General features: G+C 36.7%; 1 long non-coding RNA gene and 1 pseudogene across 1 annotated transcript in view; one reads left to right on the top strand and one right to left on the bottom strand.

The window, feature by feature from the left end:
- The window catches only part of LOC110599023 (uncharacterized), a 105,603-nt gene that overhangs the window by 10,568 nt on the left and 69,019 nt on the right, over positions 1-26,016 (top strand). Inside the window, exon 4 of the long non-coding RNA XR_013436488.1 lies at positions 25,577-25,651. This is a non-coding gene — a long non-coding RNA (uncharacterized LOC110599023). The remainder of the gene's footprint in view (positions 1-25,576; positions 25,652-26,016) is intronic.
- LOC101963931 (V-type proton ATPase subunit G 1 pseudogene) lies at positions 158-784 on the bottom strand (annotated as a pseudogene).

The following is a 26,016-nucleotide window of genomic DNA, read 5'->3' on the forward strand; positions in this document are numbered from 1 at the left end:
CTGACCTTCAAGAAAGTATAAGGGAAAAAAATTATTTAATCCCTTTCTTTCTTCAAAGAATTGTTTTTTTTCTACTAGAACTAAGAAAGAAAAAGTCAACATTGATACATCCATTGCTTGAGCTAGAAGGCATAGGAAACCAACAACACATACTCCTAAGAAGGATGAGGTAAAAAGATGACACCTTTGGATAAGGACTAAGGCTGTACAAAGAAGCTAGATTTGCTACTCTCCAAAAGGGACCTACTATATCACAGAGAAATAATTTAATGCCTTTCTAAGAACAGAACCCAGGCTTTCCTAAAGCTCCACATTCCTCAAGGCACTTCATGTTCTGAAGTGCTAACCAGGGAACAGGTGCTTCTTTCTCCTATTCATTTATGCAGTAGTTTTCATGGATTTCTGGTCGGATGTCGCAGACAAAAGCCAAGAGATTATCCAAGACTTCCGTCTCTGTTCTGCCGGAAGTAGGTTTGCAGGATGGTCATCTTTTCCTGGGTCTCCTTCTCCACTTCAGTGCTGCAGCTGCCATGGGATCCCAGTGCTGCAGCTTCCTTGGCCTTGAACTCTTTCTCCCTCTGCAGGCGGTACTGTTCAGTTTCAGCCTGAGCTGCTTCTTTGGCCTGCTTCAGCCTCCGATTCTTTCGCTTGCGGGCCTCCGACACCTTCTCTGCGGCCTGCTTCTCCGCCTGCAGCAGCTGCTGGATCCCCTGTGACTGGCTGGCCATGGCTGCGGCGACTCTGAGGGCCAGGAAAACGGCCTAACTCTCAATCTTCAACATATTGATATCCATTTTTTCCAGCACCATTTGTTAAGGATGTGGTTTTATGCCAATATTGTGCTATTTTTCTTACTATGGCTGTATGGTGTATTTAGAAATCAGACGTTGTGATGTCCCCAGTATTGCTCTTTTTGCTCAGGATTGTTTTAGCTATTTAGACTTTTTTTTTTTTTGCTTCCATTTTTTTTTTTTTTGCTTTTAGGATTTCTCCCAACCCCCATAGTTCTGTGAAAACAATTCATGGTATTTTGATTGATATTTTGATTTGTAGATTTGTAGATCATAAATTTGTAGATCATAAATCTTAATCCTTTCTACCTTCTAGTGTCTTTTTCAGTTTCTTCAGTGTTTTATAATTTTCATTTAAAGTTCTTTTACCTCTTTATTTAGATTTATTCCTAGATATTTTATTATTTATTTATTCATGCTGCTGTAAATGGCATTGCTTTTCTGTATTCTTTCTCATCAATATTATTATAGGAGAAAATACATATCTTTTATGTATTGACTTTTTTTGAATTAAGACTTTTGGTGAGGCTTTTAGAGTTTTTAATGTGTAAAATCAGGTTGTAAATAGGTACAATTTCAATTTTTCCTTTCCAATTTTATTTGTTAATTTTATTGCTCTGGCTGTAATTTCTAATATTGAATAAGAGTTGCGTGAGTATAGATACCATTTCTTGATCATGATCTTATTGGGAATGCTTTCATTTAGTGTGAGATTTGTTGAGAGCCACAGCGAGTCGGAATGGCCCCTGGCATTTTACCAGAAGTATGATTGAGAGGCCAGCCATTAAGATGATGTTGGATTGAAACAGGTTGTGTATTCAATTGTATATTAGACCTTTACTGTCCGGTAATAGGATGGCTCTTGCTGCCCCGGGCACCCACTACTTTGAAGTTCCTGTTGAGTTCTCGCAGGGTTCCCAGAGTGAGTGCGCGAGCAGCCTGAGCAGCCCAAGGGAGGGAGTTCTGGTTGGTGTGTGGTGTGTTCCTGGAGGAGCCATTTGGGTGGCGTTTGGGAGAGTTCCCGGTGAGTGTGCGTGGAATGATATGGGAGTTCAGAAATAAAGTTTGTTTCTGCTTGAGTGGCTGGTGATTTGTGCCCAGCCAGACTGCGGCAGAGATTTGATATAGATTTGTATTTTTTTAATCCATAATTCCATTTGTGATGTCTTGTGTTTATTGATTTGCAGATATTGAAATATGCTTGCATCCCTGGAAAAAAGCCCAACTGGATCATGTTTATTATCTTTTTAATTTGCAGTTGAATCAATTTGCAAATAGTTTGAAGGTTTTTGCTTCTAAGTTGTTAGGATTTGGATATGAGAAATCCAACCCCCACAAAAAAAAAATCTTTTGTTAGGTAATGCAGGAATGTTCAGTAGTAGAATGATTAGATGAGAGTTGTAACCTAACTATTGGATCAATACATTTGATGGATTAATAGTTTGAGTGGATTATTGAGTGGTAATTGTAGACAAGTAGGGCATGGCTAGAGCAAGGAGGTCATTGGGACTGTGTGCCCTTGGGGAATATATTTTGTCTCTGGCTCCTTGCTATTTTCTGACTGCCATGAATTGAGACACTTTCCTCCACTATACCCTTCTGCCATGATGTTCTGCCACTTGGGTCACCGCAGTGGAGTCAGCCAACCATGGACTGAACCTCTGAAACTGTGAGCTCAAAAGAATTTTTTCCCCTCTAAGTTGTTCTTGTCAGGTATTTTGATCATAATAATGAAAAGTGAACACATGTGCATACATCAATGGTATTAGTCTATAATACTGGTTTTATAGAATGATTTTGGAAAGATTCCTTCTATTTCTATTATATAGAATATTTTGAGGGGCATTAGTATTAGTTCTTCTTTAAAATCTGATAAAATTTAAAAAATGAATTAATCTGGCTGTAGACTTTTCTTGTTGGGAGACTTATTTTTGTTTTCCATATAATTTTGGTTCAATTTGGGTAGGTTCATATATGTCTAGAAATCTGTCCATTATAGACTTTTTCAATTATTGGCATGTAGTTTTTCAAGATAGTCCTTAGTGATCCTTTGAATTTTGGTATCTGCTGTAATGTCTCCTTTTTTCTCCTATAATTGTACGTATATGGGTCTTCTCTGTGTTTTGGTTAGTTTAGCTAAAGATTTGTCAATTTTGGTTTATCTTTTTAAGAATCAGCTCATCAATTTATTGATACTTAGTTTTGTTCTTTTAGTCTCTATTTCATGTATTCCTGCTCTGATTATCATTATTTTTCTACTGACCTTGAGTTTAGTTTCTTCTTGGTTTTCTAAGACTTTGAGATACATCATTAGGTTATTTGAGATGTCTCAGTTGTTTTTTAATGTAACTATTCACTACTATTAACTTCTCTCTTAGTACTGCTTTCACTGTTTCACTGTATCCTGTGGCTTCTGGTATGCATTGTTTTCATTTTCATTCATTACTCAAATTTTGTAATCTCCCCTCCCCTGATGTTTTCATTGACTGATCATTCAAAAATATATTGTTCAATTTCCATGTGTTTGTATAAATTGTGTAGTTTAGCTTGCTATTAATTTCTAGATTCAACCCATTGAGATCTGATAAAAATGCAAGAAATTATTATAGTATTTTTTAATTTACTAAGATGTTGCCTTATCTATTTTTATTTGGAAAAGTATTATGTGCTTATGAAAAATGTGTGTTCTATATCTATTGGATGGAATATTATGTATATGTCTGTTGAGTCCATTTGGTCTGTATTATAATTTTTTTTTTTTGTACCAGAAATTGAACTCAGGGGCACTCGATCACTGAGCCACATCCCCAGACCTATTTTATATTTTATTTAGAGACAGGATCTCACTGAGTTGCTTAGCATCTTGCTTTTTGAACTTGTGATCTTCCTGTCTCAGCCTCGAGAGCTACTGGGATTACAGGTATGCACCACTGTGCCCAGCTATGGTATAATTTAACTTTGGTGGTTTTTTTTTTTGGCCTGGGTAATCTTATTTGTTAACATGTATAGGGTATTAAAGTCACCCACCTTCATTGTACTGGGGTCTCTCTCTCCCTTTTTGTTTAGGAATATTTGTTTTGTAAAATTGGGTGCTTTTATGTTGGTGCACATATGTTTATAATCATTTTATCTTCTTGATGAATTGTTCCCTTAATCAATTTGTAGTGAACTCTTTGTAACTTCTAGCTAATTTTGTCTTACCGTCTTTGTGAGCTATAAGCATAGCTATTTCAGCTTTCTTTTGGATTCTGTTTGTTTAGAATATCATTTTCCTACCTTTTGCTTTCAGTCTGTGCATGTCTTTGCAGGTGAGGTGAGTTTCTTGCAGGAACCATATTTTGGGGGTCTTGTTTCTTCAGTCAGTCTGCATTATTAAATTTACAACATTCTAGTCCTTCTCTAACCTGTAACTCCCAAGTCTTTCCAAACACTGTTTATATTCAGGGTTATTATCAGAAGATGTATTGTTGTTTCTTAAGATTTTATGGTCACTTTGAATTTTCTATATTGATTCTTCCTCTCATCTTAATCTTAATGGTTTACTATATTAATAATGTTTGATTCTTTCCTATTTCTCATTTGGATATCTAGTCTTCTAATGAGGTTTACTCTTCCCTGTGCTCTCATGTTTGTGTTTATCTTTTACCTGTTTTGGGTTTGGGGTTCTGTATGGTGTGGATATTGAAGTGGTCAGAAGTGCAGCAGGGTTCAGAAGTGGGGTTTTAGGAAAGTGACAAGATCATGAGGGCCCTGATCTTACCTCATTTGATAGCTTAATTCACTGATAGTGAATTAACTACTGGAAGGTATGATGTAATTGGAAGAAGTAGATCATTGGAGGCATGTCGTGGAAGGGTTTATCTTCTCCCCATCCACTTTCTCCCTCCTGCCCACTCTCATTGTTTCTCCTTTCTTGGCTTCTATGAGCTGACTGCTTTTCTCTACCATACTTTTTCACTATGATGTTCTTCTTCACCTCAGGCCTAGAGCAATGGAGCCAGCTCACCATGGACTGAGTCCATTGAAACTGTGAGCTAAAAATAAACTTATGCTCCTCTAAGTTGCTTGTGTCAGGTATTTTTGTTATAGTAACAAAAAGTTGACTGACACAAAAAGCTGTTATTCAGAAGTGGTGTTATTGCTGTGACTATCCCTGACCATATGGTTCAGAAGCCTTTGGAAATGGTTCACATGAGGAGTTTGGAAAGACTTGGAGTTATGGGCTAGAGAAGGACTAGAATGTTGTAAACAGAGCTTAATGGTCAATTCTGGTGTGAGCTTTGAAGACCAGAATGCTAGTAAGACTGCTAATTGTGAAGATTGTGCTCATGAGGTTTCAAATGGGTATGAGGACTCCACTGGGGACTGAACTAGAGGCTATTCATGTAATATCTGGCAAAGAACTTGTCTACATTTTTCCATATCTTAAGTTGTGTGAAGCTGAATTTAAAGTGAGTAAATTTCAAGGCATTCAAGTGGTGGCATGGGTATTTCCTGCCACCTTTAGTCAAGTTTACTGTGATAATTAGTAAGCAAAATCACACACACACACACACACACACACACATATACTTTAGCCAAGTTTACTATGATAATTAGTGAGCAAAAATCACACACACACACACATACACACAAACTATATGAAAAACTTGCACTTCAGAAAATAAGCAGGTGTAAAATTGATGCAAGGAAAATCTCATTGCTGAAGAAATTAGTGCCACTAATGAGAAACCAAGTATTTTGCATACAGACAATAGGGAAGATGCCTTCAGGGCATCTCAGGAATCAGCAAGACCGTATTTATCACAGAGTAATAGTGTAAACTTTTTTATTTTTATTTTTATTTTGAGAGAGAGAGAGAGAGAGAGAGAGAGAGAGAGAGAGAGAGAGAGAGAGAGAGAGAGAGAGAATTTTAATATTTATTTTTTAGTTTTCGGTGGACACAACATCTTTGTATGTGGTACTGAGGATCGAACCCGGGCCACACGCATGCCAGGCGAGCACGCTACCACTTGAGCCACATCCCCAGCCCAAATAATAGTTTAAACTTTTAAAAAAAAAAAGATTTTGCTTTGAAATGAGAACTTGAAGTCTGCTTCTGAAGTTGTTCCCAGGTTTTGTTTTACTTGCTCAGCCATCCAGGTATTTAGAAGCTTCTGCAGTCAGTGCAGTTATATCTTCCTCTTGGAAATAAGAAAAGCAGGAAACTTTGACTCCCAGAGCAGTAAGCTCAGACTGTAAGACCCTTCTCAGGATGACTCCCAGTTATAGCACTGTGAGAATGTGCTAGGAAATGTGGAGAATTTCTCCAGAATTACCTCTCTATGCTGATTATAGGTCTGTTATCTGTTTAGATTATGTCTCTAGGATGCTAAATCCTGCACTAGTAGAGCTCACTGGGATTCTCCCTTCTTCGCCTATACCTTCTCCTCCCCTTTGTGCTGCCTTGTGATTGGTACCAGGGCTATTCTCTCACTGTTCCACTATCCAAAATCTCTGTATATTTCCAAATTTCAGTCTCTCCACTATGGCATTCTAGCATTCTCTCATGGTCACCCATCTCAATCCGCAGCTACACTCATATTATTTTGATTCTAACTTGTAGAGAAGCAGGTGTTAGATGCCTCTAATCCATCATCTTGAATCTCTGGCATCTGTTATTATTATTATTATTATTATTCTCTTTAGATATGAATGACAGTAAAGTATATTTTGACATTATACAGGCATGAAGTGTATCTTATTCTAATTAGGATCCCATTCTTGTGGTTGTACATGATGTGGAAATTTACTGTGGTATATTCATATATTATGAACATAAGAAAGTAATGTTAGATTCATTCCATTATCTTTCCTATTCCTATCTCTCCTCCATTGTCTTCATTCCCCTTTGTCTAATCCACTGAACTTCTATTATTTCCCTCCCCCTTGTTCTGTGTTAGTATCTACATATCAGAGAGAACATTCAATCTTTGGTTTTGGGGGATTGGCTATTTCACTTAGCATGGTAGTCTCCAGATCCATTAATTTACAGACAAAAGTCATAAAGTCATTCTTTTTATGGCTGAGTAAAATTTCATTGTGTATATATACCACATTTTCTTTACTCAGTCATCTGTTGAAGAGCAACTAGGTTGGTTCCATAGCTTAGCTATAATGAGTTGAGCTTCTGTAAACATTGGTGTGGCTGCGTCACTGTAGTATGCTGATTTTAACTCCTTTGAGATATATACTGAGGAGTGGTACAATTGGGTCAAATGGTAGTCCCATTCGTAGTGTTTTGAGGAATCTTCATACTGCTTTCAGAGTTATTGCATCAATTTTCAGTCCCACCAGCAATGTATGGGTATACTTTTGCCCACATCCTCACCAGTATTAATTGTTGCTAGTGTTCTTTTTTAAAAAAAACCTCTATAGAAAAATTCTTATTGTACCATTTATTTAACAAGACACATTTTAAATTCTTTTAATTTAAAAAAAAATTCAAGATCTTACAGAATTGCAACACTTCTATAAAATGGTCGATTTTGCACAATTATGTTTATAGAAAGCAAAAGAAGACACTCTAGAAACGGCAAATTATAAAAAACAAACAAACTGTAGAATCAGATGCCTCTAGAAACCCATAAGAAATACATCAGAATAGTGCTGAATACCTCCAATGCTTTCCATACCCTTCCTCCACCTGCCATGGCAAGGAGCAATGATGGGTTCCTCTCCAAGTATACCCAGAAAAATTATAGGACTGACCAAAGTGGAAAGTGACAAGGAGAAACAGATACCAATAACAGCCCTCCAGTCAAAGCTACATACCACAGGGAAGAATTCCTTCTCATAGGACCCTGGGTTTGGGGAAGTGGGCTGATGCAGCAATTAATGACAGATGTCCACCACTCCTACCCCTCATCCCAAACACACAGTGCACTCAATACCATCACAACTTTCTTTCAGAATACTTTACATAAACAGAATACTTTATGTAAGCTTGCTTACTTGTTTTCCCCCTTACAGAAGAGTAAGTCCATAAGGCCCAGGTCCAGCTCATCTATTCACCATGGAATTGCAGGGCTTATTACAGTAGATACTTAGTTCATACATGTGGAATGATTGAATGACTGAATGAATTGTGTCCCCAGATACTCTCATTTAAATGAAAATTATCAAATGCTTCTGTTTTTATCAGTTGAGTTAAAGATGTAACCACTTTTTAAAAAAATTAATTCTCCATTAAGATAGTTTAGCATTTAAGTTATGGTATATGACTAGGAGTTTGATTTTTTAAAAGTATCTTTTGCATTTTTAAAATATTTTATTTATTTATTTAGTGTGTGCTGAGAATCAAACTCACTGCCTTGCACACGTTAGGCAAGCGCTCTACCACTGAGCCATAACCCCAGGCCCTATTTGATTCTTTTCTATGATAAGGATGGACTATTCAAGACATCATTCAATATTTATTTTTCAGATATATGAAGCTTGTGTACTCAGATTCAAAGATTTTCTTTGTCTTTTCTCTATATCAGTCAAGTCTCTTTTCATAAATGAGAAATATTAAATAAATTGCTTCTCTCATAAAATAAGGAGGCAACTAGCAGAAATAATCTGAAGCTTCTATGAAAAAGTTTCTTATTAGTGCCTAAAATAATAAATACCATTTGCAGATCAAAAAACTATGTGCTGTGAGCTTTACAAGTGTTCCCAGTCTCTATTCAGTGTGTGAAAAAATGCCAAATGTATTCAGTAAGTGAAGGCTCAGAGGCAGTAAGACACTGTCCATGCCCTCCTGCTGGTGACAAAGCAGGACTCTCCACACAGGTCAGGCCACACCAGCACTCACAGTTATTTTATTTTATTTTATTTTTAATACTGAATCATTACCAGTTACTCCAGGCATCCTGAATCTTCTCTGAATTTCATAGTTCATCAAATATAAGATGCTATCAGTTGAAGTTAATGTACTACTTTATCAAATGTGCAATATTGCTAATTAAAGTTATGTAGCACTTTCAGTTAGAAAATATGTCAATTTGAGAAATGTTCAAATGTGCACATTTATATCTACATTCATTCTTTCTCTCACATACCACATACATTGTAGCTTCAATAGAACACACTAGGTTAATAATACAATAGCCAAATTATTTCTTAAAAGAAAATCTAAAAGCTTCTCAAAATACTTTAGAAAATTTTGCCATGACGTACAGAAAAAGAAAGACAAATCTTAAGAATGAATAAAGCAATGGGAAACTGCATACTGTTTAAAATTGTTTCTCCTCATCTAAGGCAGTAAGCCATATTGTTTATAATGTAGAGTTGTTAACATTTTTTCTATCCATAAACATGACCATTGCTTATTCATATTTCATTCATTCAAGAACACAAAAAAGCAGTAAGCACTTTTAAAAGAATATTCCATTAAAAGTGGATTTTAAATCTGCTTGTTTTTCTTAACTTTTGTTTTATCTAAAAGCTAAGGAAAGTAATAGTAATTTCTTACTCCACACCAAAGAAAAATATGCCCTGTTGCTGAACACAGTGTTGTCAATATAGAGTCAAAGACAACCACCAACACCAAGCACTGCTCCTTGAATGACCAACTAGAGAAGCACCAATATTCAGGGCTTCTTTTCTCTTCTTTTCTCTTCCTCAGAAAGTGCTCGCATAATAAAACCACACAGTGTCTATCCCCTCTCCAGTAATGTGAGCTAACACCAGCCTCCTCAAATGTTCCATAAAATAGAAAAGGAGGGAACCCTTCCAAAGTTGTTCTAAGAAGCTAGTATCACCCTGATACTATAACAAAAGACATATCAAGGAAAGAAAACTTAAGACCGATATCTCTGATGAACATAGATGCAAAAATTCTTAACAAAATATTGGAAAATTATATACAAAAACATTTAAAAGATAATGCACTGTAATCAATTGGGGTTCATCCCAGGGATATAATGTTGGTTCATCATATGGAAAACAATGTATGTAATTCACAGCAGCAATAAACTTAAATACAAGAAATACATGATTATCTCAATAGATGGAAAAAAAGCATTTGACAAAATTCACTATCCATTCATGTTTAAAACCCTAGATCTAAGGACACTAGGTATTTTTCTCAACATAGCTATATATATTAAACCAAGGTCAACATCATCGTAAATGGAGAAAAATTGATAGCATTCTCTCTACAAACTAGAGTAAGACAGGGATACCCTCTTTCATCACCTTTATTCAATATAGTTCATAATAGTTTCATCACCTTTACTCAAGCTATCTCTGCTTGCCAATGAAATGATCCTATATTTGTAAGACTCCAAAAATTCCACTAGAAAACTTCTAGATATCATAAAAATATTCATCAAATTAGCAGGATGTAAAATTAACATCCATAAATCAATTGCATTCCTATACAGTAAAGATGAATCCGCTGAAAGAAATTATGAGAACTATCCCATTCACAATAGTCTCAAAGAAAATAAAGTTATCTGGTAATCAATCTAACTAAAGTGAAAGACTTCTACAATAAAACCTACAGAACACTAAAGAAAGAAACTGAAGACCTTAGAAGATGGAAATATCTCCAATGTTCTTGGATAGGCAGAATTAATACTATCAAAATGGCCATACTACCAAAAGTTCTATATAGATTTAATGCAATTTCTATTAAAATTCCAGTGATCTTCTTCATAGAAATAGAAAAAAAAAAAGAATCATGGCATTCATTTGGGAACATAAGAGGCCCAGAATATCCAAAGCAATCCTTAGCAAGAGAAGTAAAGTAGAAGGCATCACAAGACCAGACCTTAAAATTATGGTACAGAGCTGTAGTAACAAAAACAGCATCATATTGGCACCAAAACTGAATTGAAGACCAATAGAACAGAAGATGCAGAGACAAACCCATATAAATACAGTTATCTCACACTAGGCAAAAGTGCCATAAATACATTGGAGAAGATGCCCTCTTCAGCCAACGGTGCTGGGAAAACTGGAAATCCATATGTAGCAAAATGAAATTTAACCCATATCTCTCACCTTTAAAAAAGAAAATCAACTCAAAGGGAATCAAATACCTAGGCATTAGATCAGAATCCTTGCACTGGCTATTAGAAAATGTAGGCCCAACACTCCATATTGGCTTAGGAACCAACTTTCTCAACAAGATTCCAAAAGCACAAGAAGTAAAATCAACAATCAATAAGTGAGATGGTATTAAACTGAAAAGTTTCACAGCAAAGAAAACAGTCAAGAACATGAAGAGGAACCTGCAGAATGGGAGAAGATCTTTGCCATCTGCACTTCAAATACAGCATTAATCTCCAGGCTATACAAAGAATTCAAAAACCTTAACACATACATGCACATGCGCGCGTGCATGCGCACACGAGCACACACAAACATACACACACACACACACACACACACAGCCAACCAAAAAAAATTCAATCAATAAATGGGCAAAGGGAATGTAACAATCACTTCTTAAAAGAAGAAATATGAATGGTCAAGAAATATATGAAAAAAATGATCAACATCTCTAGCAGCTAGGAAAATGCAAATTAAAACTATACTGAAATTTTAACTCACTCCAACCAGAATGGCAATCATCAAGAATACAAGTAACAATTGATGTAGATGAGGATGTAGGGAAAATTGGCCACTTATAGGTTGTTGTTGGGACCACAAATCAGTATAACCACTCTTTAAAACAGTATGGAGTTTTCTCAAAAAACTATGAATGGAACCTCCATTTTACCAGTTATCCCACTCCTGGGTATATATCCAAAGTATTTAAAATAATCATACTACAGTGACAGAGCCACATCAATAGTTGTAGTAGCACAATTCACAATATCTAAACTAATGAACCAACTTAGGTGGCAATCAACAGTCGAATGGACACAGGAAATGTGGTATATATACACAATAGAATATTACTCATCCATAATGAAGAATGACTTTATGTGCCAGCGACCAAAAGGAAGTTCTCCTTCAAAGAATAGCCTGACAGTTACAAGAAACAGCCCCCTAGGAGACATCTCGCCTGGGAGACACCCTGCAGCCATCCATCTCCCTGAGACATCCTGCGGCCATCTGTCTTCCTGAAACATCCTGTGCTATCTCACCTTATGAAGACTTCCAGCAACTGCTGATAAGAGAGCTCCCCCATCCCCAGCCCATAAATACCCCTGTGTGAACAATAAAAGTTTGCAGCTTGATCAGAACTTTTGTCTTGCTGTCACCCTTCGTGTCTCTTGTCCCTTCATTCCTCCCCATCTAGGTTCGCTGCCCACGTTGATGTGTCCTGCCGGTCGGGACATTTATGACATTTGCCATTGAGTGTATAGAACTGGAGACTATCATGCTAAGTGAAATAAGGCAGTACTGAAAAATACAAAGGATGTGGATGCTAACCCACAACAAGTGGGGTTGGTGGGGATGAACAGAAATTCAGTGGATTATACAAAGGGGAATGAAGGAAAGGGAGTGGGGATAGGAATAAAAATTTGAAACTCTAGCCAGAGCAATTAGAAGAAAGAAAGTGGATCAAAGATTTAGGCACCAGAACAGAAATGCTGCATCTAATAGAAGAAAAAGTAGGCTCAAGTCAGCCTAGGAATCTGACTTTCTTAACAAGACCCCTAACGTGCAAGAAGTAAAATCAAGAGTCAATAAATGGGATGGATTCAAACTAAAAAGTTTCTTTACAGCAAAGGAAACAATAATATGAGGAGAGAACCTATAGATTGGGAGAAAATCTTTACCACATGGATCTCAGGTAAAACATTAATCTCTAGGATATATAAAGAACTCAAAAAACATAACACCAAGAAAATAAACGCAATCAATAACTGGGCTAAGATACTGAACAGATATTTCACAGAAAAATAAATAGAATCAATCAACACATATATGAAAAAAAGTTCAACATCTCTAGCAATTAGAGAAATGCAAATCAAAAATCTCACTTCAGTCAGAATGGCAATCAAGAATACAGGCAACAATGTTCGTGAGGATGTGGGGAAAAAGGTTCACTCAATACATTGCTGATGAGACTGCAAATTGGCACAACCACTATGGAAAGCAGTATGGAGATTCCTCAGAAAACATGGAATGGAACCACCATTTAACCTAGCTATCCCACTCCTCCGTTTATACCCAAAGGACTTAAAATCAGCGTGTTCCAGTGATGCAGCCATGGCAATATTTATAACAGCTCAATTCACAATTAATAAACCATGGAACCAACCTAGGTGTCCTTCAGTATATTAATGGATAATGAAAATGTGGTATATATTCAATGCAGTATTACTCAGCTTTAAAGAAGAATGAAATTATGACATTTGCTGGTAAATGGATGGAATTGGAGAATATCATGCTAAGTGAAATAAGCCTATCCCCCAAAACAAAGGCAGAATGTTTTTTCTATTATGCAGATGGTAATTCATGATGGGGGACAGACACTAGAGAAGATTAGAGTTACCTTAGATTAGATAGAGGGGAGTCAACAGAGGGGTGGGGAGGGGATGTGGGGATAGGAAGGATAGTAGAAGAAAACAGATATTTTTACTTTATGTGTATATGTGAGACTGCATGATCATTTTCAATTGGGAAAATGAGAAATTGCACCCCATCTATGTATATAGAAGTGCATAAAATGCATTCTACTGTCATGTATAACTAATTAAAACAAAAAAATATATAAAAAAGAATGATATTGAAATGAATCTGACCTCACTTCCTATGTACATATATGAATACACCACAGTAAATCTCAACAATGTGTACATCCACAAGACTGTTATCCTAGTTCTGTAGAATCTTTACTTAGCTTATGTTTGGATAATTTATCCTGTGATGAGAAAACTATGTTAAAATCATCAGTGGTCTCCTTGATTCTGAATTTTTTTTTTTTAGTTATACATGAAAGACTCTATTTTCATATTTATACACACTGGTTTAAATCTTATTCTAATTAGTTTTGTTTCTTAATATTTAGAAGGGTGAGAGGAGAGAAGAGAAGCTATGAAGGGTGATCTACGTTAAGGTAGAAAGGAGAATTAAATGAATTGGTTTTATATGAGATAATAGTGGATAATACAAGAGAGTGAGTAAGGAGTAAGAGAAGAAGGTATAAACTAGAGTTGGGAAGACAAAGATAGGGCGATTGATTACAATTAATGCTTTAAGTCATTAGATGAAATCCATTCAAATCTTTTGGAGGCACAATGTTGGCTATTGGGATAACAATTATTAATCAAGCTAACAAGTTATTTATATAATCAAAGTTGTTTATAGTCTCAGAGGGTACACTATTGAGTTGGCTGATTCTAACATTGTAGAAGTCCAGGTTGCAGGCTCTGAAGTCCCCCTGTGTTTGCTGTTTTTCACCAATGTAATCACTCCCCTCTGCTATATTCTTTCATGGTAATGAAGATCCTGGTATCTGTCTCTGTGTGCAGGAACACTGGTTGTGATTTTTTCACAGGTGTTCTGTAGCGTTTGCAGCATTACCCCTGCTGCCTCTGCTCTCTGAGGTGCTATAGTAAAGGATCTCTGGTGATTCACCTGGACTCTAATTTCCACTGCCCCAGGTTGTGAATGTGGGTGCTGATTCCCTTTGCCTAATAAGTCAGTTGCAAGGTCCTGCACGTATCCCAACAATGCTCTGCTAGTTACCAGTTGTGATCAAGTTTAGGCTGTGCACTTATTCAAGCTGGTATTTGGTGCTTTCTACTGTGTAGCCTCTGGCAACTTACTGATGGGTCTGCATATTATTGGATATTATTTCTGGTATGGTACTGCCATCCTGGGTACTATCCCTAAGCATCTCATGGTACCTCTCCCCAGTGCTAGTGGTCAGGGTCTGGTGAATCAATTTTCCTTTGTTGGGGCCAAAATTGCTTTGTTGTGGCCTCCATTTGGGTCCAGGTAGCTTTTTACCTTTGCCTGGGTCATAGAGGTTTAAGTGGGGTAGACTGGCACTTCTCTTGGCCCAGACTTCTACCAACCTGCTACATTTCTCTTGTTTACAGTAAGAGAAGATGAGGAAGGGGATTTTTAAGATTTACAGGTAGAAGATTTTTCTGGCTGGATTCTTAAGAAGGCCCATGGCAGGGGGAATTCCCTCTGCTTTAATTTGTAGCTGTCTGGGTAGTAGAAGATGCTGTGCTGATTTAAGACAGTAGCTGGTCAGCTGCAGACTGAGAATAAATTGTCAAACATTTGAGGACTATCGTGGGCCCATTCAGCTTTCTTTTCACATTCGGTTTTAAGTTCTTCGTGCTGTTTTAAGGAGCCTTTTGTGTTTTAAATTTTGTCTATCTTTTCAACCATTTTTTAAAAACAGATTTTAATTGGGTGAGCTTAAGAGAATGTCTGTTCCTCCATCTCTCTTTCCTTCTCTGATGCCCCCACCATCCACAGGTTTGGGTTAGAGCACTGAGTTTTGTTTTCTACTCTGGTAACTTATCTTCCAATCTTTCTAGGTCTCAGACTATGTAGTGTTGAGTCTTAGAGCATTTATTTTGTTACCCACCTCACAATTTTGCTTTTGTTCACTGCCTTTTTTCAGTAGTGTGAGGAGATAGGGACTTGTTGCCTAGTTCACTTCTGCCATGTTCTCTCCCTTCTACACTGACATTTTTAATCAATAAACAAATAGAACAAATTGATCCATATGAACCTTCTGTGTATTCAGCATCAGGACATTGTTCACTATACATAATTTGACTTTCAAATGCAACCTTATTGATAGCTTTCCAATATAATACAACACACATGCAATAATCATAAATATCAAATTTTATCTAGAGGAAATTTATTATTCATATCAGGATATTATATTGACACAGAAATGGAGAATAAATTGTCATACATTTGAGGAGATTACCCTAACCATAGATTCTATACATATAGAAACTATACCTACATATGTTAGAAATATAGAAAACTGTGTGTGGATAATAGTTTATAAATCAAACAGTAAGTTACAATATTACAGTTATACTGTTGGAGTGCAGCGAAGCGTCGGAGGGGAGAGACCACACAAGAGACTCACTTCATGCAATCGCAGGGGGGAAGTTTATTAGGGATCCGTTCCAGCGCGCTGGGACTCTGTGCCCACCCAAGAAGGGAGAGTGGCTCAGAGCCCAGAGCAGAGTTCAAGCGGAGCTTAAGTACACTTTTTGGAGAGGGTGGGGGGCTTTGCATACATCAGAACAAATCATCATGAGGCGCGGGAAAATTGAACAACAATTCTGAAACATGATTAGTACATACATTGGCGGGAACAATTAGGGCAAGGGTGATTGGTCATGTCTAAGCGGGGTACACATTTAAACTGATTGGTTCTGGGGCCTAGATGCTTACGTGCCTTGCTACCTAGAGCTCTTAGCTATTAAACAACCAGGGAATCAATGGAGATATTTACTAGGCAGTTCCAGCATTGTCCTAACAACTTTACAGAGATTATAGGTTCCAGGGATAGCAGAGGAATTGTAACAATAGACTTTTATAATTGTAACAATTGTCTTTTACTTTTTAGCCCAGGCCTTGTAACCTAGAAGCTTTACAATGCCCTAGTCTCTTACACTTTAACTCAAGCTCTTGCAGCTTGGAATCAGCTTAGAATTTTTACCTTTACAATACCTCTAAATCATTTGGTTATAAATTCACAATGTGTAAAGTTGGCCAATGAAATCAGTGTTACTGTGAATGGAAAATCTTACTTAGCTTCCTATACTCAAGAAATGCCATAAATAAACATTTCTGAATCATGGGATGATAGAATCAAGGAAATCCTGTGATTCACTATGGAGAGTTCGTATGTTTTTTTGGTCAGCATTTTTGCTACTGTGATTAAAAGGGCCTGAGCAGAACAATTGTAGAAAAGGAAAAGTTTGGTGGGATAATGGTTTCAGAGGTCCATAGACATCTGGCTCTATTTCTGGGGCTCAAAGTGAGATAGTACATCAATGGAGGAAGAGTATGGTAGAGGAAAGTAGCTCATATGATGATCAAGAAGGAGAGAGAGAGAGTCTCCAATTGCCAAATGCAAATATATACCCCAAAGCCAAGCTCCCAGTGACCCACCAGCTCCAGCCACATCCCACCTGCCTTCAGTTACCACTCAATTAATCCCATCAGGTGATTAATTCACTGATTGGGCTAAGGCTCTCATAACCCAATCTTTTTTTCTCTAAACCTTCTTGCATTATCTTACATGTAAGCTTTGGGAGACACCTCACATCCAATCCATAAATTTCTGCCCCTGACCCCTAAAAATTCACACTCAACTGACAATGCAAAATACATTTAGTCCATTCCCAAGAGTCTGTATATTCTCAAAGGTTCCAAATTGCTCAAAGTTCAAGTCCAAAGTCTTCTCTGAGGCTCAAGGCAATCTAGCATTGTGAGCTCTTGTAAAATTAGAAGCAATTTACAAGTATCCAATATATAAAAGGACAGAGTAAATACTTCCATTTGGAAAAATAAAGGCATAGAAAGAAGAGATGGGACCAAAGCAAGTCTGAAATCCTACTGGGCATACAAGTCTACAGTTCTGTGTCTGGCATCTGGAGTACATAGCATCATATTGTTCTCTCAAAGGGCTTGTATAGATCCACCCCTGTGGCCCTGTTGGTTGCAGACCATGTTGACTTTCTCTTGGCTTATTCTTGCTCAATTACTGCAGCTTTGCTATAACAGTGTCTCATGTTACTGGTTCTTAATCTTGAGGGTCTCCACTGTAGCTTCAATTTCCTCCACATTGCCTTCTCAGGGAGTGCCCATAGGGACTCTGACCCTGCTGCACTTTGCCTGGCTTCCTAGACCTTCCTTTGAAATCTTGGTGGAAGCTTCCATGACCCCCTAACTCCAGCATAACTCGCACAACGTGGTTGACGCCAAGGTCTGCCATCATTTTTAGCAGTAGTCCAAGGACCGTACCTGGAGAAGCCTCTGAGTGTAAAGGTAACTAAGTATGTTGGAAAAACTTCCTAGGCCTCCTTGTGCAAAAAGAGTACCCCACTGGTCTCTTAACATAATTTTTGCTTTACTTCCTTGAGTCTAAGATGCATATAATCTTGTCATTCCTTACATGCCCTCAAGTAATCTTTCTCATTGTCTCTGGGTAGTCTTTTAGCATTTCTTTAGTGGTGGTAATATCTTTAAAACTGCAACTTCCTTAGCCCCAGTTTTACTCTCAACTTTCAAGTCCACGTCTTTCAAATCTTTCTGATCTGCTTTCTACTCCTGCTTATCACAACAAATTTGGCTGAAAGCTGCCAGCAATATCCATGCCACTGCTTGAATTCTATGCTGCCTAGAAATTTCTTACACAAGATTAAGAAGTCCATTACTTTTAAAATGAGCCTCACAGAAAATCTTAGTACACGAGCAAAATGAAAATAACTTCTCAGCCAGAATATAACTTAAATGGTCTCTAGTTCAACCAGTGGTGTCTTCCTTTTCCTCTAAACCATCTTAAACCCTGTCTTTATTGTCAAGAGTTCTATAAGCACTCTGGTCTTCTGAGCTCCCAGCAGACTTTGCCATTAAGCTCCATTTACAACTATCTAAAGTATTTCCAGCTTACACTGCTGAACATCTCAAAATTCCTCCCACTAATTCCAAAAATCTCCAAAAAGTTTTGAAACACATGGTTAGATTAGTCACACACAGCAATGACTCTATTCCTGATACCAATTTCTGTTTTAATCAGCTTTTTTTTTTCCTGCTGTGACTAAAGTAACTTGATCAGAACAATTGTAGAGAAAGAAAAGTTTTGGGGGGTACTTATGGTTTCATTGCATAGACAGCTAGCTCCATTCCTCAGGACTCAAGGTGAGGCAGGAGGGACATCAGTGGAAGAAGAGTGTGGTGGAGGAAAGTGGCTAATGTGATGATCAGAAAGCAGAGAGAGATCTCTGTTTGCCAAGTGTGAATATATACCCTAAAGCCAGGTCCTCAGTGCCCCACCAATTCCAGCCACACTGCACCTGCCTTCAATTACACTCACTTAATCTCATCAGGAGATTAATTAATTGATTGGGCTAAGGCGCTCATAACCCAATCATTTTTTCTCTAAAGCTTCTTGCATTGTCTTACATGTGAGCTTTGAGGAACACCTCACATCCAAACCATAACGTTGTACTTAGGAAAATCAGGTCAGATTCATTTCACTGCCTCCATTTCAATCCCCACTTCCTTCCCTTCATTCCCCTTTGTCTAATCCACTGAACTTCTGTTCTTCCCTTTCTCACACTTGCTGTGGGTTAGCATCCACAGAGAGAACATTTAACTTTTGGGAGGCGAGGGGATTGGCTTATTTTACTTAATATGAGTCTCCAGGTTCATCTGTTTACTGGCAAATGTCATAAAGTCATTCTTTGTTATGGCTGAGTAATAGTACATTGTGTATATATAGCAAAATTTCTTTTTCCATTCATCTGTTGATGGGCATCTAAGTTGATTCCACATCTAAGAGATTGTGAATTGTCCTTCTATAAACATTGATGTGGCTGCATCACTGTAGTATGCTGGTTTTAATTCCTTTTTATATTTACTGAAGAGTGGAATAACTGAGTCGAATGGAGGTCCCATTCCTAGATTTTGAGGAATCTCCATTCTGCTTCCCAGAGTGGTTACACTAATTTGCAGTCCTCCCAACAATGTTTGAGTATACCCTTTTCTCCAAATCTTCCCCAACATTTAATGCTACTTGTGTTCTTTTTATTTTTTTATTTTTTTTAGTTGTAGATGGACACAATGGACACAATATCTTTATTTATTTTTATATGGGGCTGAGGATTGAACCCAGGCCTCACATGTGCGCAAGGCAGGCACTCTACCACTAAGCCACTGCCCCAGCCCCACTACTTGTATTCTTAATGATTGCTATTTTCGCTGGAGTGAGGTGAAATATTAGTGTAGTTTTATATTGCATTTCTCTAATTGCTAGAGATGTTGAATTTTTTAAAAATATATTTGTTGACTGTTCCTGTTTCTTCTTTTGAGAAGTGTCTGTTTAGTTCTTTTACCCATGTATTGTTTGGGTTGTTGTTGTTGTTATTATTATTATTAAAATAAACGTAGAATTAAAAAAGTAGAATTAATCTGAATTGACTTTCCAATATGTATAAAATAATAATATTATGTGTTAAGCATAATATTATCTGTTAATTCCTGGAAATTAACACTTTATCTGAAAAGCGGGTGGCAAAAATTATCTCCCATTCTGTGTGCTTTGTATTTGAGTTCTTGGTTGTTTCTTTTGATTTGAAGAAGCTTTTTAGTTTGAAACCATCCCGTTTATTGATTTTTAAATTTTAAGTCTTTTGCTTTAGAAGTCTTAATGAGGAAGTGGGTTCCTGAGCCAATACATTGGAGTGTTGGTATTAATTCACTGATTTGGTTTAAATTCTCATAATGCAATCATTTTACCTCTAATCTTTCTTGCATTATCTCATATATGAGCTTTTGAGGGGGCACTTCACATCTAAACCACAACAGGTACACTCCTACATTATTAGTGGACTGCAAGTTAATGCAACCACTCTGAAAGGCAGTGTTAAGGTTTCTCAAAAAACTAGAAATGGAACCACCATATGACCAGCTATCCTGCTCCTCAGTATATTTCCCCCAAATCTAAAATCAGCATACTATAGAGATGCAGCCTTATCAGTGTTTATAGCAACACAATTCACACTATTTAAACTATGGAACAAATATAAGTGCCCTTCGATGGATTAATGGATAAAGAAAAGGTAGTATATACACACACAATGGGGTATTACTTAGTCATTAAAAAAATGAAATTATGTCATTTGCTGGTAAATGGATGGAATTGGAGAATGCTAAGTGAAATAAGTCAGACCCAGTAAGTCAAAAGTTGAAGGTCTTCTTTGATACACAGAAGCTAATCTAAAATAAGAGGGGGAAAGAGAGAGCAAAAATAGATGGGATTTCATCAAAATAAAAGAAAGATCAGGGGAGTAGAAGAAAGGGATAACGGGACAAGGAAGGAGAGAATGAGGTAAGATTAAAAATAGTAGAATTAATCTGAACTGACTTTCCAATATACATATATGAATATACTACAGTAAATCTCTCCATTTTGTATATCCACAAGACAATTGTTAAAAAATGTAAATAATAATAATTTAAAAAACTTCTGCACAGCAAAGGAAATCATTAAGAATGTGATGAAAGAACCTACAAAATGAGAGAAAATCTTTGTCAGTTGCTCCTCTGACAGGGTATTAATATTCAGGGTTAAATGTTTAAATATACATTCTGTTTGTTTCTACAAAAGAGGACTAATATTTGCCTTGTTGCTAATGTAATTCATTAGGCAACAGATAAGCTTACAGTTAGGTCATCCTAATTGTTGAGTAACAGAATTCAGATTCATTGGCTTTAAATCACAAATTATAGTCTATATGTTAGTGATTAATTTATAATCCATTTCTCATTTTGAAATTTAGAAAGGGCAGATTTAGGAACAGTTAGCCATATTCTTTCTATGTACAATGCCAAATATAATTATGCAAACAATAAAACTATTATACCCATGTTGCAGTGTGTATCTCTCTAACCTAAGTCAGTAGATTGAATGAGGATTAAAGAGGTTAAGAGGAAAAAAGCTACTGCTCCATTTCAAATGAAGATATGCAAGATAAGCACAGAAGTTTATCCAACAACAATAGATTTAACCTAAAACTTTTTAAAATATGTGTAACACATTTTATTATTGCATTAATGATTACTCTGTGCATTTGGCTAAGATCAGGTGTATAGTTTTAGTAAAAAAAAAAAACAGGGATTATTTGCCAATGCTGATTTTATTAGCATATAATGATAAAATCAATTCATAGGAATACCTAAGAACTACAACCATTGAGGCATGTATAAATTGGTTTGGGGGCACTAAGTGAAAAATACATTGATTTTCAAAGCAGGTAAGTCCCTGTTTTTATGTGAGGTCATTAAAATCTGTGTTAAAACACAAAGATTTTTCAATGGAAGTTGCTATCCTAAACTCAGCATTTGCTTGAAATGGATGATGCTATTCCCAATTATCCCAGCAAAGGTATGATGGTAAGCAATGAAGCAAATCTAGAGAAAAATAGAGAACAGGCTTAGAGATAGCTTGAGATCTTATCTTTACATCAGAAGCCTTTCATTTAATTCTGAATCCACACTTTTCCAAGACAATACAACCATAGGACTTAAAATTAATAATATTCTAAAGGATTTCTGAGTCTTAAGGTAAAAACAAATTCTAAATCTTAAGGTTATGACAACTTGAAATGCTCTTGAGGCCAAACCTCAATATATTTAGCAAATGTGTTAGTAAAATCTAATTCCTTTTCTTTATTTTTTGAAAACAATCGTTACTGGGCAACCAAACTGCCAGAGGAGTGGCTACAATGGAGAATACTCAAATTTAGATTAAGAGATTTATTCTAGGAAAGTGATTAGAGTATACACCTAATTAGAAAGACAAGCAGCAGCATACAAGTTCTAGTACATGCTATCAGTTCTTGCATTTTTAAAAACTCAATGGATAGACAGGAACAGAACAAAGGGAAAAAGAGGTACACAGAAGTAAAATGACCAATGAAAGAATCTGAGAGATTTTAGGGAATATATGTCCGGAAGATAGCAATTAAGTGACATTTGGCAGTACGCATTGAGAATTTATCTTTCAGTTTACTTAGCAAGTTAAAATAGTGCTTTTTTTTACACTTGACTAATTTCATCTTTCATTTTTAAATAACTCATACCATGAGTTGGTGGGAGAGGAAAAATAATTAAAACAGCATTGCATGAAGATGACAGAGGGAAAAGTGATCAAGAAGAACTAGTGACAAAAAACAAGTTTTAAACATTGAGACCACTGAAAATGAGACTCAGCAAACCAAAGCTATAATTTCTGCATTATCTTTTATCCTCAATATACTACTATAAAAATGGTAGCCAAGCAAACCACAAACATTGTAATTGTTTGTAGTTGGATGATAAGTCTCCTGCACATGCTTCAACCAAAACAGAGAAGGAAAAACCAAAGAAGTTCCTTTCCACATAAGGCACAGAGCAAAACTAACCCCATTTATATATTCAAGGTGAAAAGGAGTATTGTCCTGGCTTTTCTTTCTTTTGATATCATGTGTTTATAGATTATACTGACTCAAGCACATTATTCATTGCAGAAGAGTCCATTGTTATTCAAAACAAAATAGCTGATTCTAACTTTTATTATATACTTTGCAGAATTAGTTGAAATGGAGTTGATTGTGAAAGGATTTATTGACGGAAAAAAAAATTGAAATGCATTGATGAGCTGGCAGGTATATTTAAAAATGAACTTAATTATTATTTTTCTATACATTTTATTGGGTTTTTTAGACACACATGACTGTAGAATCCCCTGTGGTATAATTGTACAAGCCTGAAACATATCTTTTTCAAGGTAGGGTCCCAGCTTTGTGGATATACATGATGATAAGATTCACTGAATAACCATAAATGTACATAGGAAAGATATGTCAGAGTCATTCCATTCCAACTTCTTAACTTTTCCTACCTCTCTCTCTTCCCTTCATACAACTTTGCCTAATCCAGTGAACTTCTGTTCCTTCTGTTTACCCTTATTGTGGGTTAGCTTCCACATATCAGAGAAAACATTTGACTTTTGGATTTTGGGGACTAGCTTATTTCACTTAGCATGATACTCTTCTGATCCATCTATTTACCAACAAATGTCAGAAAATCATTCTCCTTTAAGTCTGAGTAATATTCCATTGTGTGTGTGTGTGAGTATATATATAAAACAGAATTTTTTTTATCCATCTATTTGTTGAAGGGACCTAGGATGGCCCCATAAATGATCTATTGTGAATTATGCTGCTATAAAAATTGATGTGTCTGAGTCTAAGAGTGTACTCACATACATCAGCAGCACATTGAAATTCTTCCTAGGAGACTCTGGACACAGTCTGAACTGTGCTCCTGTGCTCTGAATGTGCTTCTGAGAACAACTAGGAAGAACAGAACTGAAGCAGGTAAATGCAAGCAGCTTCAAGTTGCAGGGACCTACTTACTTCTCAGTGAGCACATTGGGGATTGTCCCTGATTGAACTATCATGCAGCATTACCGATTTTCAGAGCTTGCATTAAAGGTTTCAGTTTCGATACATTTATGTCATTGATAAACAGCACCTCATTGCAAGAGGGATTGGGCACTTCAAGAGAGTTTCCTGAAATGTTTACCAGTTTGATTTCAATGAAAGTTTGGGGAATTGACCCTTCTGAGCAGTCCCAGTTTCTTTCTCTATCTTCAGGCACCTAAATGAACTCCCTAAGAAACTTCATGTTCCTATTCCAAACATTTAGTCTGAGAAAAGGCAGCATAAATAGTGCAGTTGCTAAAATCATGGCATAAGCACTTCCAAAATTCACCCAGAGAGAACATTTCTGGTATGTACTTACACTTCAGCAGCATACTGCTATTCTTTCTAGGAGTCTCTGGATACAGGCTTGAAACCATGATCTGATTATTCTTGCTGAGACCATCCAAGAAGCATAGAACTGAAGCAGTTTTTGTAAGCAGCTTCAACATGCAGGGATTCACTTCTCAATGAGTACATTGGTGTATATCCTTGGTTAAATTAGCATGAAGAATTCCCTCTTCTTAGTACTTGCAGGGAAGTTTTCACTTTTGAATCCTCTGTGTCAATGGTAAATGGCCATTAATTTCAAGCCAGATCTGCCAAATAAAGAGATTTTTTTTTTCTGAAAAAGATTGCCAGGTCAATTTCAATGAAACTTTGGGGGAATTAACCTTCTTAGAAGTCCCAGGTTCTTACTCTAATTGGATCACTTAAGAACCTTCATGTTCCTATTACAAAACTTTCCCTGACTGAATGTAACGCATAGAAGTACAGCTGCTAAACTGGTTGCATAAGAAGTTCCATAGTTCACCCAGAGAGGATGTTTGAAGTGTGTATTCATAATTCAGCTGCAAATTACAATTCTTCCTAGGAAACTCTAATACAAGTTCTGAGTGGAACTCTGAATGAGAACAGAAGCACTATGTGTAAGCAGCTTCAACTTGCAGGAACTCACCTGCTTCTCAGTGAACACACTGGGGTTTGTCCTTGGTTCCATTAGCATGAAGCATTACCACTTCTCACTACTTGCAGGCAAGGTGTCACTTTTCAAGAGTGTATGCCATTGCTAACTGTAAGTTCATTGCAAATGGGATCTGCCAGTTGTCTCAAAGAGATTGCCATTTAAATTTCAATAAAACTTTTGGGAAACACTGTCGTGTGAAGACCTGTCTTATACCTGTTTGCTTTAACTAAGTTAGTTTCTGATCATTAACACAGTTCCTAAATATATAAGAGGTGTAAGGTTATCTTTTGATTTTTGCTAGCCCATGCAAACTTGATTATTGTTACTGTACACTATGAATTCTAAATTGTACTTTAAAAGTGAAACTTAGTTAAATATAAAGTTTAGGAGAGAACTTTGCCGAGTTGGTATTCTCCAAACTAAAATTATCTGTAGCAATAGTCTTTGGCCTTGTCTACAGAAAATTCAAATAAATAAATAAAAAGTGCTCCCCAGATTCAATTCCTGATCAGGGGAAAAAAAGAACAAAGTGGGTTGGTATTTATTCATGTTTTTTGATGTCTTATAGCTGGTATATGCAATTTCGTGTTTCTCTTCACACTAGAATAAGAATTTAAATGTATTTTTTTAATATTTTTATTTTCTAGGTGTAGATAGACACAAAACAATGCCTTTATTTTTATGTGGTGCTGAAGATCGAACCCGGGTCCTGCCTGTGCTAGGTGAGCGCTCCACCACTGAGCCACAATCCCAGCCCTTAAATGTATTTTAGAAAGTAATAAGGAGAGCTTGATCTATTTAAAGGTGACATTGTAAAACATGGAAACATTTTTCCGCTTTTTCCAGAGAAAGTTTTGCATTCATGTTTCAGATTCTACCACGCGGCCTGCGCAGTGGTTTCATTAATGAGGTTCTAGGCATAAAGTTAGTTAGAAGAGATCGAAATAAAAACACAGACTCAATTACCTTATTTCTATTGCTAGGTCCGAGACGGCTCCCCTCTGGTTCCCTCCTCCAACCGCCCAGTAGGGCAGCAGGGATTACTCAGGGCTAGCAGGAGAGAGAGAGCGAGCACGCCGGGGATCAG

Source organism: Ictidomys tridecemlineatus, chromosome 1 (genome assembly GCF_052094955.1).
Source record: "Ictidomys tridecemlineatus isolate mIctTri1 chromosome 1, mIctTri1.hap1, whole genome shotgun sequence".
In the NCBI taxonomy this organism is placed as follows: Eukaryota; Metazoa; Chordata; class Mammalia; order Rodentia; family Sciuridae; genus Ictidomys; species Ictidomys tridecemlineatus.